Genomic DNA, 16346 nt, shown 5'->3' on the forward strand with positions numbered 1-16346 from the left:
TTTTCTTTAGTCTTGCTTTCATGACCAATCACAACATCAGAATTGCCTTTTCTAAAGCCAAACTGATCATCTAGCATATCCTCCATTTTCTTTTCCATTCTTCTGTATATCATTATTATTAGCAACTTGGTTGCATTAAATGTTAAGCTGATTGTTCCATAGTTATCACACTTGTCAGCTCTTGCAGTCTACGGAATTGCGTGGATGATGTTTTTCCTAAAGTCAGATGGTATGTCACAAGCCACATACGTTCAAAACAGGAACGTGAATAACCATTTTGTTGCCTCATCCCCCAATGATTTTCGAAATTCTGATAGAATGGTGTCTATCCTTCCTGCCTTTGACCTTAAGTCGTCCAAAACTCTTAAATTCTGATTCTAATACTGGATCCCGTACCTCTTCTAAATCGACTCCTGTTTCTTCTATCACTTAAGACAAATCTTCCCCATCATACGGGCTTTCAGTGTGCTCTTTCCGCCTATCCGCTCTCTCGTCTGCATTTGACAGTGGAATTCCCCATTGCTTTTAATTTCACCGAGGGTTGTTTTGACTTTGCTATATGCTGAGTAAGTCTTTCCGACGATAATTTCTTTTTCGATTTCTTCACATTTTTCATGCAGCCATTTCGTCTTGGCTTCCCTACACTTCTATTTGTTTCATTCCTCCGTATTTCTGAATTTCCGTGAACATTTTTGTACTTCCTTCGGTCAACTGAAGTGTTTCTTCTGTTACCCATGGTTTCTTCGCAATTTGCCTTCTTTATACCTTTGTTTCTCTTCCTAACTTCTCTGACTGTTCTTTTTAGAGGTGTCCATTCCTCTTCAACTGTGCTGCTTACTGAGCTACTCCTTGTTTGCTGTATTTACAGTCCTAGAGAACTTCAAACGTATCAAGTCATTCATTAGTACTTCTGTATGCTATCTCTTTGCATACTGACTCTTACTGACTAATTGAACTTCAGCCCACTCTTCATCAGTACTACATTGTGATCTGAGTCTATATCTGCTCCTGGGTACGCCTTACAATCCAGTATCTGATTTCGGAGTCTCTGTCTGACCATGATGTAATCTAACTGAAATCTTTCCGTATCACCTGGCCTTTTGAAAGTGTGTCTTCTCCTCTTGTGTTTCTTGAACAGGGTATTCGCTATTACTAGCTTAAATTTATTACAGAACACTATCTTTCTCCTCTTTCATTTCTTGTTTCAAGCCCATATTCTCGTGTAACCTTTTCCTCTATTCCATCTCCTACAACCGCGTTACAGTCCCCCATGACTATACGATTTTCATCTCCCTTTAAGTACTGTATTACTCTTTCAGTATCGTCATATTATCTCTTGATCTTCAGCTTGCGACGCCGGCATGTATATATGAACCATCGTTGTCTGTATTTGTTTGCTATCGATTCTGATAAGAACAATTCTATCACTGAACTGTTCGCAGTAACACACTTTCTGGCTGGCTCTGAGCACTATGGGACTTAAATTCTAAGGTCATCAGTCCCCTAGAATTAGAACTACTTAAACCTAACTAACCTAAGGACATCACACACATCCATGCCCGAGGCAGGATTCGAACCTACGACCTAGCGGTCGCTCGGTTCCAGACTGTAGCGCCTAGGACCGCTCGGTAACATACTTTCTGCCCCACCTTCCTATTCATAACGAATCCTACGTCTGTTATACCATATTCCGCTGCAGTTGATATTATTCTATACTCGTCTGTCCAGAAATCAGTGTCTCCCTTTCATTTTTATTCACTGACCCCCAGTACATTTAGATTGAGTCTTTGCAATTTCGTTTTGAGATTTTCTAGCCTCTGACATTCCACGCCCCGGCTCGTAGAACGTTTTCCTTTCGTTGGTTTTTCTCATGGTCAGCCCCCCCCCCCCCCCCCTTTGGCAGTCCTTTCCCAGAGATCCGAATGAGGGACTATTCCGGAATCTTTTGCCAATGGAGAGATCATGACACTTTTTCAATTACAGGCCACATATCCTGTGGATACACGTTATGTGTCTTTAATGTAGTTGTTTCTATTGCCTTCTGCATCCTCATGTCGTCGATCATTGCTGAATCTTCCGCCGTTTGGGGCAGTTTCCCTTCCCAAGGACAAGAGAGTGCCCTGACCCTCTGTCCGCTCCTCCGCCCTGTTTGACAAGGCAGGTGGCAGAAAGAGAGTTACTTTTTATACTGGAAATCTTCGGCCGACATTGCTGATTATTAATCAAGATTTCAGCGGTGGCGGGTTTAGTACCCGGGACTGATGACGTTTTGTTCACTAATCAGAGACGCTAAACCTAGGCCACGGGTGTAAGAGAATGATGTCAAAAATAAAACTCAGCGTGCTAACGCAGGTTTAAACTGTGTATATCTAGAACATCTTGGACGGATAACGAGAAACAAAAAAAGTGTAAAATAATGTCCCATTGTTCTGGTAATGGAACGGAACAAACACCTCGTTACTGTGTAAGCAATCACTAACGCCAAGGGAACAGGCCACACAAAACCTCACAAACACAGCGTGCTGTTGTAACAAACATTCTGTTGCGTTCAAACACTCTTTGACAGTTTAGCACGTCCTGTGGTGAAATTAGTTATTTTTGTTCCTGGCAATGACTTAGGTGTACTTCCACTGGTTAGGTCAGTAAACAAGGACGGTGAGCTTGGGAACAACGCGGTACACGTTATCGAAACTACTCACGTGAATTCGCCGCCTGTCAATTTCACAGTGACACCACAGTGCTATAGTCAATAAAAATATCTACGCTACATACTCACCTGCTAATTACACATCCTATAATCACTAACTGAGGAGCGAGATAACTTACTGAAATAATGTAGCCTTTGTGATAGGCTCGTTTCTTGGATGCCGCATTGCCTATGACATTTGATAGATGTGTTATACATTTGAAAAGAATAATTACATTAGATCTACTAAGGCGTCCACTGTAAAAAAGTTTTGTGACTGGTGTTTGGTGTTCAGTTCATGTTTTATCACTTTGGTTCCTGGTCTTTTGTATCTGTAACAACACTGCTGACCGAAGAAAATGTTATCTTGGAGAAAATGTACACGTTTTCCTCTATAATTAAACATGTAAGGGGGCGGCTGTTTTAACTAAATGTGAAACCACAGAAACATGTTACTCGTATGTGACATGTTGAAAAAAAATTAAATGATCGCATGGCATTGTTGGTCGGGATGTCCCAGTCGGGTTCGGCCGCCAAGTGCACGTCTTATTTCAGTCGGCGCCACATTGGACAACTTGCGGCCGGTGATGTGGATGAAATGATGATGACAACAACACAACACCCAATCCCCGAGTGAAGAAAATCTCCAACCCGGCCAGGAATCAAACCCGGGCCCAGTGCATGGGAGGCAAGCACGTTACCACCTAGCTAAGCAGGCGGACATATGACACGTTATGAATGTTACTTTCAGTATTAATGTATTTGGTTAAGAATAATAGTGAAGTGATTTTTTTCAATAATTACGATAAATGTTAATAAAGAATTCAATATTAACTTTCTGTTCTTTTACACCGTTTATTGTTCAAAAGAACAGAACGTTAATATTGATTACGAGTTGGTAAGGCTGTATAAAAGTGCAGCTAATTGCCTCACGCATCCCGAACGTTGCTGTAGCGACATACATCAGTCTTGCTGGCTCTCGGACATATAAACAGTCGTGACGCTTTTCAGCGGCAAAGAATGTTTGAACTTAGTGGAATGTTTGTTGGGATAGTACTTTGCTCTGTTTGCGAAGTTTCTGAGTGGCTTGTTGTCTTGGCATGCGTAGTTGATTAAACAGAAGCAGCTGTGTATTACGCGCCACGGAGAGGGAGAGAGAGAGAGAGAGAGAGAGAGAGAGAGAGAGAGAGAGAAGCTGAGATTTTATACTGCAAACATTTTCAACACTCATTGATAGTTATAACTAGAAAAATAACGTTAACTTCTTGGTGGTTTCTGTTAGAAATATTATGTTATCAACAAAAAAGTTTGTTTATAGAGCGATGTTTTCACTGAAGTGTGCTTTGTTTTTGTGCAGTAGTGTATTGTCGTTTGTTTCTTCACTCACATTTCTTTCTGAGGGAGTTGTTTCATGATTGGATGACATTTCGTTTTACATTTGTATCTGTGCCCTATGGAAGATTGCGGCGAAAAATTGTATCGTATGGGTAGCGTTTGTGTTGTCAATGAGATACCGGCTACTTGTCTCGAAAGACATGAAAGAATTCGTCAGGTTTACCGTCTAGATTTGACTTACGGATCGCAGTTAACAGTGTCAAAAGCCCGCCCTCCACTTTGAAGATATAGAGCTTAACCTCGGATACTGGCGCAAAACCTGGCGATTTGGAACTTTACATCTGTACATCACCATACCTACCATAAACTCATCAGCCAGACCATTATGACCACCGATCTACTATCACTATAAACCCGTCCAGGCGAGGAATGACTGCTAATTAGACACACGCAACATTCATGTAGTGTCAGTGATCATGCTGTCCGTTTATAGAATGATGAAGGCATGCGATCTATCTGAGTCTGACCGAGGGCCGATTGAGATGGCCCGGAGGCTCGACAGGAGCTTTACGGAAACTACATTTCTTGTCGCTTGTTCGAGAAGTGCGGTGGTGAGTGACTTCACATGTGGCGAAACCAGGTCCAGACGTCGTGGGGTTGGGTGGTCACCCCTCATTACAGATGTCGGACGCCGAAGGCTTGGCAGACTGGTAAAACAGGACAGGCGGCGAACTGTGGCGGAACTAACAGCAGACTTTAATACTGGGCAGAGTACAAATGTGTCTGAACACACAGTGTACCGAACACTCCTAACGACCGCCCCCTGGCAGCCGAAGACCCAGCAGGTGCCAATGCTAAAACAACGACATCTGCAACTGCAATTGAAATGGGCACGTGACCATCGGCACTGGACGTTGGTACAGCAGGAGAGCGTTGCCTGGTCTGATGAACCCCGATATATTCTTCATAATGGGTATGGAAAAGCGCGAATCCGTCGTCTTCCAGGAGAACAGCTTCTTGACAACTGTACTGCGGGATGGGGATAAGGTGACGGCACCTCCATTACGCTCTGCGAACATTCAGATGGGCATCCATGGGTTCAGTGGAGCTCGTGTAAGGCACCATGACGGCCAAGGAATGTCGTACACTGGTTACAGACGACGTGCACCCCTTCATGAAAGTCATGTTTCCCAATGGCAGTGGTATTTTTCAGCAAGATAATGCGGCATGTCACAAGGCCAGGAGTGTGTGGAGTGGTTAGAGGAACACAGTTCCAATCGATGAGCTGGCCCCCAACTCGCCAGGTCTGAATTCGATCGAACACATCTGGGCTGTGACTGAACGTTTCGTAAGAGTTCATCGCACCTCCCCGGAATTTACAGGAATTAGGTGACTCGCATGTGCAAACGTGCCAGCTCTCTCTAGGGACCTACCATGGCCTCATTGCTTCCATGTCACGACGCTTCGCCGCTGTTATCCGTGCCAAAGGTGGACATACCGGCTATTAAGTAGGTGGTCATAATGTTCTGGTTGATTAGTGTTTACAGGCTGGCCAAATTCGGGCGATGAAAATTTTATCTACTACTAGTAATGAAATTCGCTCTTGGTCAGGTGCGAAGGTTCATGCGTCCGTTGGCGATGGAGATGGATATTCATTTCATTTTTGAGTTTGTCAATCCGGATTTTTTACACGTGCAGAAGACCGTAGCCGAAAGTATTTCTGCTGATAATATAACAGCGGCTTTCTTCCTGGTAGTCAGTGTCACCCACTCGTTTAGTACAATTCGTTTTCACACAGAAATAGTCATACAGTTATAACGATACTTCAGGAACAATTAAATGAAATAATGTAGCATCGAAAACGACATTAAACCAGCAGTTAGCGTCTACTAGAAATCGAAGTATCGATTGTATTCAAGTTTAATTCACGTATTCTCCCGTGTTAGATGTTAGACTGTGTAATACTTCCCTTTTAGTCCTATTGATTTTGTTGTTCACTTCGTAAGAAGAAACGTAGTAGAACTTATCTTCAATACTTTGACAGCCGAAACAGTGTATAGTTTTAATGTTGCACTAACAAACACTTCAGTGTATGTGGTGTTGCTAATTTCACGCTGAAATGCAAGATGTCGTTTATAAACGTCGTATGGAAATGTCGTTTTGACCGGCTGCGTTACGGGAACTGTTTGGAAGATACTATCATTGTCATATAATGAGTGGGAGAATTGTAGGGAGAGAAACCATTTCTGTAACGGGGTCAGACAATAATACCATGCCTGTACGTAAATAGTGAGTACCTCAGTGTGTATACTGCCTTGCTGGAGGGAAGTATATTGTCTCATTTGTTCAGATACAGCAGTCATCCATACTGAATGGTGAAACAGAAAATCTTAACAGGTTTTGACTGTTCGAAAAAAACTCGCAGTCGTAAAGTTTGCCGTCAACTGAGCTATGGAAACCCTCGTACGTGCGGAAGAAAGTACGTGGTTCACCGCCGCTCCCCTCCCTCTCCCCCCCCCCCCCCCCCCAACACTTCTATTTAACGTGTGGATGATGTGCGGGAAGAACATTGATCACTACTCATCTGCATGACCTCGAATTTCTCTAATTTTAGCGTCCGAATAAAAATGCAAAATCCATTTTGCAGAAAGGAAAATATTTCTTACGTACAACTCTGAGAAGCGTTGTAATAACAGCGCCAAATGCATTTTGCAAAAAGTAAAATATTTCTTATGTAAAACTCGCGGATTTCATGTGAGTGCTTTCATCGGAATGTTAGCCGGAAGGTGATGGGTGCGACACTTATCGAAACGTCGTACCAGTTCGACAAATTGACTTGGTTGAAAAAACTGAAGCTTTATATTATGACAAGTAAAAACCATCACGGCAGCTTCATTTAAAGAGCACAGCCGGTTTCGTAATGTTATTTACATCATTTGGTGAAGTTAATTACAACGTGATACTGGAGTACAATTGATATTGGCTCCCTTCTACGTTGGTCTGTCGTGAGCTGCGACATGATATTTAGAATGGGGTGAAATTCCAGGAACCAGGGGAACATTAATGTCAATTGTACTCCAGTATCACGTTGTAACTGACTTCACCAGATGAGGAAACTAACATTACGAAACCGGTTGCGCTCTTTAAATAAAGTAACCATACCTCTTCAGCTGTGTTTTTTCTCGAAATAAAGTTCTTTAGCAGTAGATGTTCGTTAATAAACTTTTGTTTTCAAGCATTATATAAAAGGAGGGCAATACATTTCTTGATACACAGTGGAATGGAGGTTCTCGGAATTTCCTGAGTTATTCTGCCTGCAATGTTCAACGCTTATCGTGTAACGTCTTACGATAAGGTTTATTGGGCATTTGCGTTAAATCTCTACTGGTGCCTGGATAAACCTGACGTGCGAATCCCAGGGGAGGGGGGGGGGGGGGGGGGGGGGGGGGAGAGGTGCACAAGCATAGGTCGACAATATCTGTTTTCAACAACAAATCCGATGATGTTTGAGAGTCCATAGGCAGAACTGGGAAACCATCGGAAGTTAAGCAAGGGAATACTGCGGAAAAAAAAAAACACTCCACACCGGGAAAAAGTTCCAGTCTTCCCAAACGCATGCGATAAAGACAGGAAGAAACGACATACCTCTCATTCATAGCTTCCGTATGCGTAGTCCACAGACCTGTGTCACTGCTGATAATGGTGAATGCACAATTCCATTTTATATCCTGTAAATTATAGCATTGTCAAAGTCGTGGGAGTTTGTTTCCACTGAGGTTCTTACATAAATAACATATTTTTCTGAAGAATGCCTTTTAAGTGCTATATTGTTTCCATTTACCATCTTGGACCTTACGCTACAAACATTTACTAATCACTGATCTCAGCAAATTATTATTGTTATATTAAAATATTTAATATATTTTATTACTATTATTATTATTAATCGTATGCATCTGTTGCACGTAAAATTGAATGTGTTGGCAATCTATATTTGTATGTGCGTGAAGGACGGATGGGAGCAGAAAGGGTGAAAGGTAGAGATAGAGAAAAAGAGACAGAAAAAGAAAAGAGAAAAAGAGAGTGAGAGAGAAACAGTCATCGCTCAGAACTAAACCCTTGATATGCGTCTACTGACGAGTGGTGTAGATCATCTTTGAATTATTTTCTATCACTTTCGACAAGCCAATTTGGTAAGGTCCATAGACTGCCCAAAAATACTCAAGAATTGGTGGAGTGCGTGTCCTATAAGCGACTTCTTCCAATAAATTTGCCTGACATCTGTCTTCGTTACGTTGAAATTTGTGTGGTCGTTGCCCCTTGAATTCCTCGGGATGATACTCCTGCGTACCGCATGGTAGTGGCTGTTTGCAGAGACTGATCACCGAAAATGAACGATGGCTGACGGTTTCGTTCACGCGCATTACACTGCATTTACTTGCAGTGGGTCTCAGCTGCCAATCTTTGCCCCAGGCATTTGTCATATTCAAGTATCCTAACGATGTGAGCTTAATGTATGCAACTGCGCCGTCTGCTTCAGACGTTATCTGCCAAGTCATTTGTGTACATGGTGAGCTGTTGAGGACTTTTAGCCGGCCGAAGTGGCCGCGCGGTTCTGGCGCTGCAGTCTGGAACCGCGAGACCGCTACGGTCGCAGGTTCGAATCCTGCCTCGGGCATGGATGTGTGTGATGTCCTTAGGTTAGTTAGGTTTCACTAGTCCTAAGTTCTAGGGGACTAATGACCTCAGCAGTTGAGTCCCATAGTGCTCAGAGCCATTTTTTTTGTTGAGGTCTTTGTGGTACACTGCTTCTTCTTCTTCTTCTTCTAACGATGCTCCCCGTTAATAACGAAATACCGAGGATTTCTAGGAAGTCTTCAGTGCACTTACATATCCGTTCAAATATTCAGTATTTACGCAGTTTGTTTACTAGTGACGGTGCAAAATGTATCGACGATTTTCCGGAAGTCGCGAATCAGGACGTGGACCTGAACAGCTCCGCTACTACTACCTTTGGGATCTCACTGAGAAACAAAACAAGTTGCGTCGGACACGATCGGTGGTTGCGGGAACCATGTTGAGTTTGCGCTGACTGTTGACACAATGAGGTATGTGGAGGAATAAATTAGCTGTAATACTGTTAAAAATATGAGTACAAATGTACAAGGTGTTAAAAAAGTATTTCACATTTTGAGATAAAAATGTCCGGTAAACATGGCTAGAGCAAATCTTCATACCTACAGAGCTTTAAGTACTCGTACACGTTCTATACTGTAAAACGCATAGTCGCAGGTTCGAATACTGCCTCGGGCATGGATGTGTGTGATGTCCTTAGGTTAGTTAGGTTTAAGTAGTTCTAAGTTCTATGGGACTGATGACCTCAGATGTCAAGTCCCATAGTGCTCAGAGCCATTTGAACCATTTTTTGTAAAACGCATATCTTGTTTTGTATTTTGCAATCTCTTTACCATAACGAGCGTCTTACAGAATGCAGTAAACTAACGAGAATACATTCCTGCGCTATTGTCCATGGATACATCATGCAGTGGATGTCTGCTAGTGTTGTTAATGTGAACCATACCCACAGTTCTGGATAAGTGCAGGGTGTACTTAGTGGTAATGGTACAAGTTTGTGTTTGGAAAAATTTGTGAAATGCTTTTACACTGTAGTTTTGTCTGCACTTAGCATCACAATAGAAAGCTATTATTCCACACGGGAAATGGCAGACATTGTCTTCCGTTATGATATGGCAAATGGAAGCAACCGTCGAACCCATATCGTATGATGATATGTTTGGTTTGTGGGGCGCTCAATTGCGCGGTCATCAGCTCCCGTACAAAGTCCCAATTTTTACACAGTCCAATCTAGTCGCTGTCTCAAATGATGAGGACAGAGGACAACACAAACTCCCAGTCGCTGAACAGAGAAAATCGCTTCGCTAGCCTCTAGACCACGAGCTTCGGACAAGTCGTATGATGAAAGATATCTAGTGCATCGGTGACCAACCTGGATTCCCTAAGATGTCGCATAGATACGTGCCGGTGAATGGACACCTTATGGAGCACCTACACTAGCAATGGCTCACAAGAGTCATGTCGTAGGTAAAAGCAAACGGACTACATTAGATGCTCTGCTGTGGAACAGAAACAGAATGTGTTCTCGTTTGTTTGGTTATTCTCTTCTTTGTGTTTATGACAGGAGATATGTCAAACAGAAAAATTGAATTTGAAGTTTCCATGGAATATTTCAGTGTTTATATAGAGGACCTGTAGAACACCAAGCAAGATGGCTTCTTCCAGATGTAACCTAAAGACGGGTTTACAAAAGTAGCTTAAAATTCTATTTCCCGTGTATCACTATGAAATACCATTTACAGCTCTACGGCACCTCCCATTAATCTTGGAATGGGATGGGACCGGACGGAGGGGATATAGAATATTCTTTAACGCCTCATATATGGAGCAAGAAGTGGCTGATCACCTCATTTTACATTCTTTCTGTGTTATATTACTTCTAATCTTAATCTTTTCTCTAAAAATAATCATTTCCTGACCAAGGCATCACGGAGCAGTCAAATGAAGACCTAACACTCACCACAACGGTAGCATGGGATGCTTCCATTCAAAAGCAATCAACTCACACGCTAAGATGTTTATCCCAGTGGGAGATGAAACGATCAACTTCTGTTTCGCTGGCGGATCCACAACCGACGTCCACTCACGTCTTTCTTCGGGTCTCCAAAGCTGTGAAATTCACACGCTGAAGGCTCAGGGCTGTACAGAGCACGTTGTAGTGTTTCCCAACCAATATCGGCCCGGCCAAATAAATCCAAAACTGTTCGCACAAGTTCCGGTAAGGTCATGATGACCTCCTTCTTCAATGGCTCGTAGAGTTCCTCGAGCCTGGAATCAATAACCAATGCGCAGCGCTATGAAGACACTTTTCAGAAACGATGATGTGCCATGAAGTCAAAACGCACAGGAACACTGTCTGACAGAATCATCTTCTTGCCACACATTGCCAATCGGACGAAGAAGACGCTTCAGTGATTTGGTTGGGAAACGACGCAACATTCTCCACAAAAAAAGGTGTGTGAAATCTTATGGGACTTAACTGCTAAGGTCATCAGTCCCTAAGCTTACACACTACTTAACCTAAATTATCCTAAGGACAAACACACACAACCATGCCTGAGGGAGGACCCGAACCTCCTCCGGGACCAGCCGCACGGTCCATGACTGCAGCGCCTCAGACCGCTCGGCTAATCCCGCACGGCCATTCTCCACATACGTCGGATCGTTCACCGTGTGATTTCCAAAACTTTGCCGATCTGATGAAAGGCATGCGTCGACGTCGGTTTTGGTAGGACGAGGAAGTGCAAAAATGGATGCGGTTGTGAATCGGACAGCGGCCGACTGCGTTTTACGAAATAGGAACTGACTGTGTAGTCTCCCTCTGGGATAACTGTCTAAATGCATGTGGTGATTACTTTTTAATGGGACCATTTCATGGTCTCGTTGTGGCAGGTGTTTGGTTTTCGTTTGACTGCCTCTTACACTGCCTCGCACACGGTGAACTGCTGCAAATGCTGACCACTATTCGTCAGCGAGTACGGTCGTGGAAACTTCCACCGCGGCGACCGTTCGGGTGTATCAGATCAATTAAGCGAAAGCAGCAGCGGTTGCCGGGCGAGAGTAGGGTAGGGTACTCAGAGGATCTGGGACAAGGCTGCCGCCGGGGCGCATGAAAACAGACAGCGGCGTGCCGTGTTGCGTCACTGCTGAGCGCGCCGCGGCGGTGCACACACAGCGCGCAGCCGTGTCATCCGGGCTTATGTCACTGGCCAGCCAATTACCGGCCCAGAGTGCAGCAGCCTGCAGCGAGGGACCTTGACTCGCGACTACCTGCAGCCACCGGCCACCGCCGCCAGCTGCCCACCACGGGCGTCACCATTACACTCCAGCACGTCAGCTGAGGAATACCATCGTCCGTGACTGAACCATTACCGCTACCATTATAAACTCCCCATAAACTATCGTTACATTGAAGTCAATGATCCTCCACCCTTGAACTGCTCTGTCTCTCTGTCTATCTGACCCTCTCTCTCTCTCTGATTCCATATTCCGCGAAGTCAACTTCTGGTGTGTGTCGGAGAGTGTTTTGAGTATCACTGCCACTACCCCTATCTCCTATCCCAGACGCGAACGGTAAGCTGGGGGGGAACTATTCATAGCAGCCTCCGTGAAAGTTCTACCCTCTCTTACATTATCTTAACGATATTTTTGCGAGATATGCGTAGAAAGAAGCAGTTTGACTGACTCCTTTAGGAACGTAAGCTCTTGGAATTTTAACAGTAAACCATACGATGACACATAAGGCCTCTCTTATAGCGTCTGCCTCTGGATTTGATGAGCACTTCTGTGAATTATCGCGTTTATTAAAACTGTGATGAAGCGCTCTGCTCTCATTCGGATGTTCTCTGTTTCCACTATCAGATATATCTGGTAAAGATAATAGACTGACGAGCAATGTTGTGCCGAACCGGGGCATTGTGAGCCCCCTCCTTGGTCGGTGAACTACAATTTCTCTCTCTCTCTTTCTCTCTCTCTCTCTCTCTCTCTCTCTCTCTCACACACACACACACACACTCACACACACACACACACACACACACACACACACGAACTTGTGTGAAGTATATCAGTTTAAAAAAGTACCGAATTAAAATAACGCTATACAAGGCTGCGGTTGGATCTACACCTTCCACTGGGTGGTACATGCGAAGTTATCCGACGACGTCGTAAGGAATTCTATGCAGGTTGTTAATGTAGCCCTACTTAGTTGATGTAAACTGACAATATGATGTCGTAAAGCTTGGTACATTGGTATTCAAGTAAGAGTGATTTCAAGTAGGCCTATTAATGTTCCACAAAATTCTAGAGAGTTTGATGCACTGCACCAATGTCCTAGCGCATTGGGAAAGGGACGGAAGGGTTACCAGTTGGGACTATTTTGGAGGAAATTTGTAATTTTGGCACTTGCCTGACAACCAAGGGACACCTGTCGAAAGAATTTCTTGGGTCCGGTTAATTGGAATTATTCTTTTTTCAGAGACTCTTGTATCCGTTGAAAATTAAAGCAGAGTGTGTTGAAAGGAGAGGGATGGGGGAGGTGAGATCAAGAAAATATATTGACTTTAATAAGTTTCACTCTCGGTAGCGGATGAGAAATTTAAGAACAAAAATCTCCCTGCAGTTTTTACAGGGGCGAACAGTTATGTAGCACACTGAAGTGAAACTTTACTGCCAAGAATACCATTGTCAGTAACGAGTAACTAAGCGAGAATATCTGGTTCCGAGGAACTTCTCTAGAGGTTTCGTTCTGATGTAGAGCTGGTGGCGGAATAAGAACTCTCTTGTAGCAACTATTTCCAATGAGGAATCCACTTGTCCCGAGCAGTCTACCGAATAAGATAGCAAAGTTTAGCAATGCTTTGTGGTCCTTCCAATTTAACGGTGAAATTTGTATACAAAAGTAAATAAGCAAAAAAGAAATAAATTTGCAGTTACAGTCCTTGCCATACAACCGTGGAAAATTAGGTCTCGTACAACTACTGAAATCGGGGGGGTCCACGATTGACGATCCTGTTCCCCCTTTCGGCTTATTACTATTCAATTTGGGCATAGAATGACTTACATACTAAATAAATAATAGTATGATCATGTAAAATTCAGATTACGTCGAGAAATGATCGAAACTACTCTACATTATACACTTGACAATTACGTATTTTAGGATGCGATAGTAATTACGCCTGCAATAATATTGAAACACGTTCAAATTCACTGGTCCTGATGAACATTCAGTTAAGGTGGCTTTTGTGTATGTGTAACGCTAATGTTGGAAATGCAAATCCGCTCTCATACGCCACTGATAGACTTTACCCCAATTCCGGACAACACACTGGCGAATGGAAAGGAAAGAAGACACTTTTCAATAATCCGGTCCATCAGCTTAGACTGCGAAGAAAACGCAAACTGGATGTAGCATGAAAGGACTAGTGCTTCTGAAGTTGTCTGATGCTTTATAAAATTTGATAGCCTACGGAAGGTGATCCTCGCTTAAAATGTCTCCATGTATGTCTGTAGATGTCAGTTGCTGATGATGGCAGTATTACCGTTGTCGTCGACCAATGTTACGAAAAGAGCACACAACATTTTCGTAATTGTTTAGATAGCAGGTCTTTGGTCATCGCTGAATGCCTGCTGGTAGTTACAGCATTTGTGGCAAAAATTAAGAGGTAACGTCCTTCGATACGTAATAAACGTTTTCAGAAAGTTAATCCAGCACAATTAAAATACTAAACTATCGAAGGTAGCGGCCGAAACAGAATTTATGCGCGAAAATTATTAGACGGAAGCAGTATGTGTAGCGAACACTAACAGGTATCAGGTCTTCGACAGTAAGACTGTGGATTGGGTAGCGCACATTGCCTCTGACATCACTTCGTTCATACGGAAACGACTAAAAAACAAATTTTAGATCGAAGCTGAACAAATTGTACATAACTGTAGACCCATGTCTTTTCAGAATATTCTGAAGCAATGACCAAAACATTTGTCTGTCTTTTGCTAGCTAAAATGACAGTGTGGGTGTGGCACACAGAATAAAACGAATCAAATGTCACAGGGCGTAATCGGCGGAAACACATGAAGTACTAAAGGCAAGAAAAAGTGTTTCATAACTTCGTGCGCGAATTGCAGGGTGCTGTTCATTAACTCGTATCAGCCGCTTCAGCTACAACTCTAAGAGGCGGAGGAGGATAGCTACATCGGTATCCAAATTTGGGAGACAACTGTACAGCAACTACGCTAGCGACAGACTTTTACCCACGGGAAACTTAAGAGCTCTTAATAACAACAATACCTTAAGATTATATAGTTGTAAAGTCTGCGGCATTGAGCCTATTTCGAAACACAAAAGTGCATTACTTGAAAGGTATAACAAATGCAGGTATTTAACATTTAATGTACATACAGGCATCTACTTTCCGAAGAATTGAGTACACTTCTTCTGGATACAGAAAATTGACAATCAGTATCGTAAAAAAAAAGAAAATAAATAAATAAGAAAAATACTGTGGGTTTCCTGCTTGTGAAAGGTACTTCCTGAGCGATTTACAAAATTTGAGAGGTTTATTTTATAGGTGTGTGGTGTTAATGGGCAGCAGGTTCGGTATCCTAGCAACAAATGCCTATTCGTGTCGGAGGAGAAGACTGCACGCGAGGAGGCGCGAACACCACGGCTAGGCCTTTTAAACGCCAAAATGTGCGGTTCTTATTATTTCGCGCTGTTAACAGCATTTCGACAGACAAACTTTACGAAGTGTTTATTTCCTGCAAGTGAATCCAATGGTAACACATGTTGACGTGAAATAAAACAGTACGTCAAGTTCGCTGCCTGTTCGAGGGTGGAGTGTTTCCGTCCGTGGAGTACATTGTTACCTCGGAAAAATTCTCGGGGAGCACAGGCAACTAGCTGGTGCTGACGCGTGGTCTGTCCAGTATTCGGTCAGCAGCGGTGAACGACGCCGCTGCCACTGTCGCCGGCACACAAAAGCGGCTCGCACACACGGGCGCCGAGCCGCGACAGCAACACAACACACACAAACGCACCGCGCCCGCTCCTGAGGCACACTGGCGTGTCGGACCCGTCTCGCCGCTAGCCAGACCGCAGCGCCACGCGCGGCGCCCGCCGGCACTATCTGAGCAGAGCCGAGCTGCTACCTGTCAGGGCGCACGTGTCCGCGAGGCGGAGATGAGCAGAGCGGTGGCGGGTGGGAGGGGGAAAGGGAGGGTTGCGAATCCCGGCCTGCAGGGGCAGATTACAGCTGTCATCCCGCACAGCAGCCGAGCCGAGAGGGATTTCTGGCTTTTGCAGCCAGGTAGACGGCGTTCGCGCTCGATTCGCAACTGGTAGGACGATGAGTCACAGGGGCTCTCGGAGCAGGGACTGCAATGTCGATGGGATACCGAATGGAAATACTCGCTGTAAATTTGGCTCAGTCCATATAGTCACACACGAATAGACGGACGTAAGCGAACTAGAGAAAGTTAGGCTGTTAAAAGTAACATAACTGAGTTTTGTTTTGATTTCTCCGTAATGTAACACGTACAAAATTTTATGACTGCATAAATACGTGATATTAAATAAGTAATAGCACTTAAACACGTAGTTAGTAAGTAAGAAAGTAAAATTAGTGACTTCAAGTCTGTTATCACAAGGTAAATCAAAAACTTCATGGAGATTTTACATTGTGTTTGT

General features: G+C 43.6%; 1 protein-coding gene across 1 annotated transcript in view; it reads right to left on the bottom strand.

Moving 5' to 3' along the window:
• Window positions 1-15705, bottom strand: part of LOC126482883 (mucin-19) — a 781435-nt gene extending 765730 nt beyond the window's left edge. Inside the window, exon 1 of the mRNA XM_050106575.1 lies at window positions 15527-15705. The gene's annotated coding sequence lies outside the window, so the exon portion shown is untranslated. The remainder of the gene's footprint in view (window positions 1-15526) is intronic.
• Between the last annotated feature and the right edge of the window lie 641 nt (window positions 15706-16346).

The sequence above is a fragment of the Schistocerca serialis genome, chromosome 1 (genome assembly GCF_023864345.2).
Source record: "Schistocerca serialis cubense isolate TAMUIC-IGC-003099 chromosome 1, iqSchSeri2.2, whole genome shotgun sequence".
Lineage (NCBI taxonomy): Eukaryota > Metazoa > Arthropoda > Insecta > Orthoptera > Acrididae > Schistocerca > Schistocerca serialis.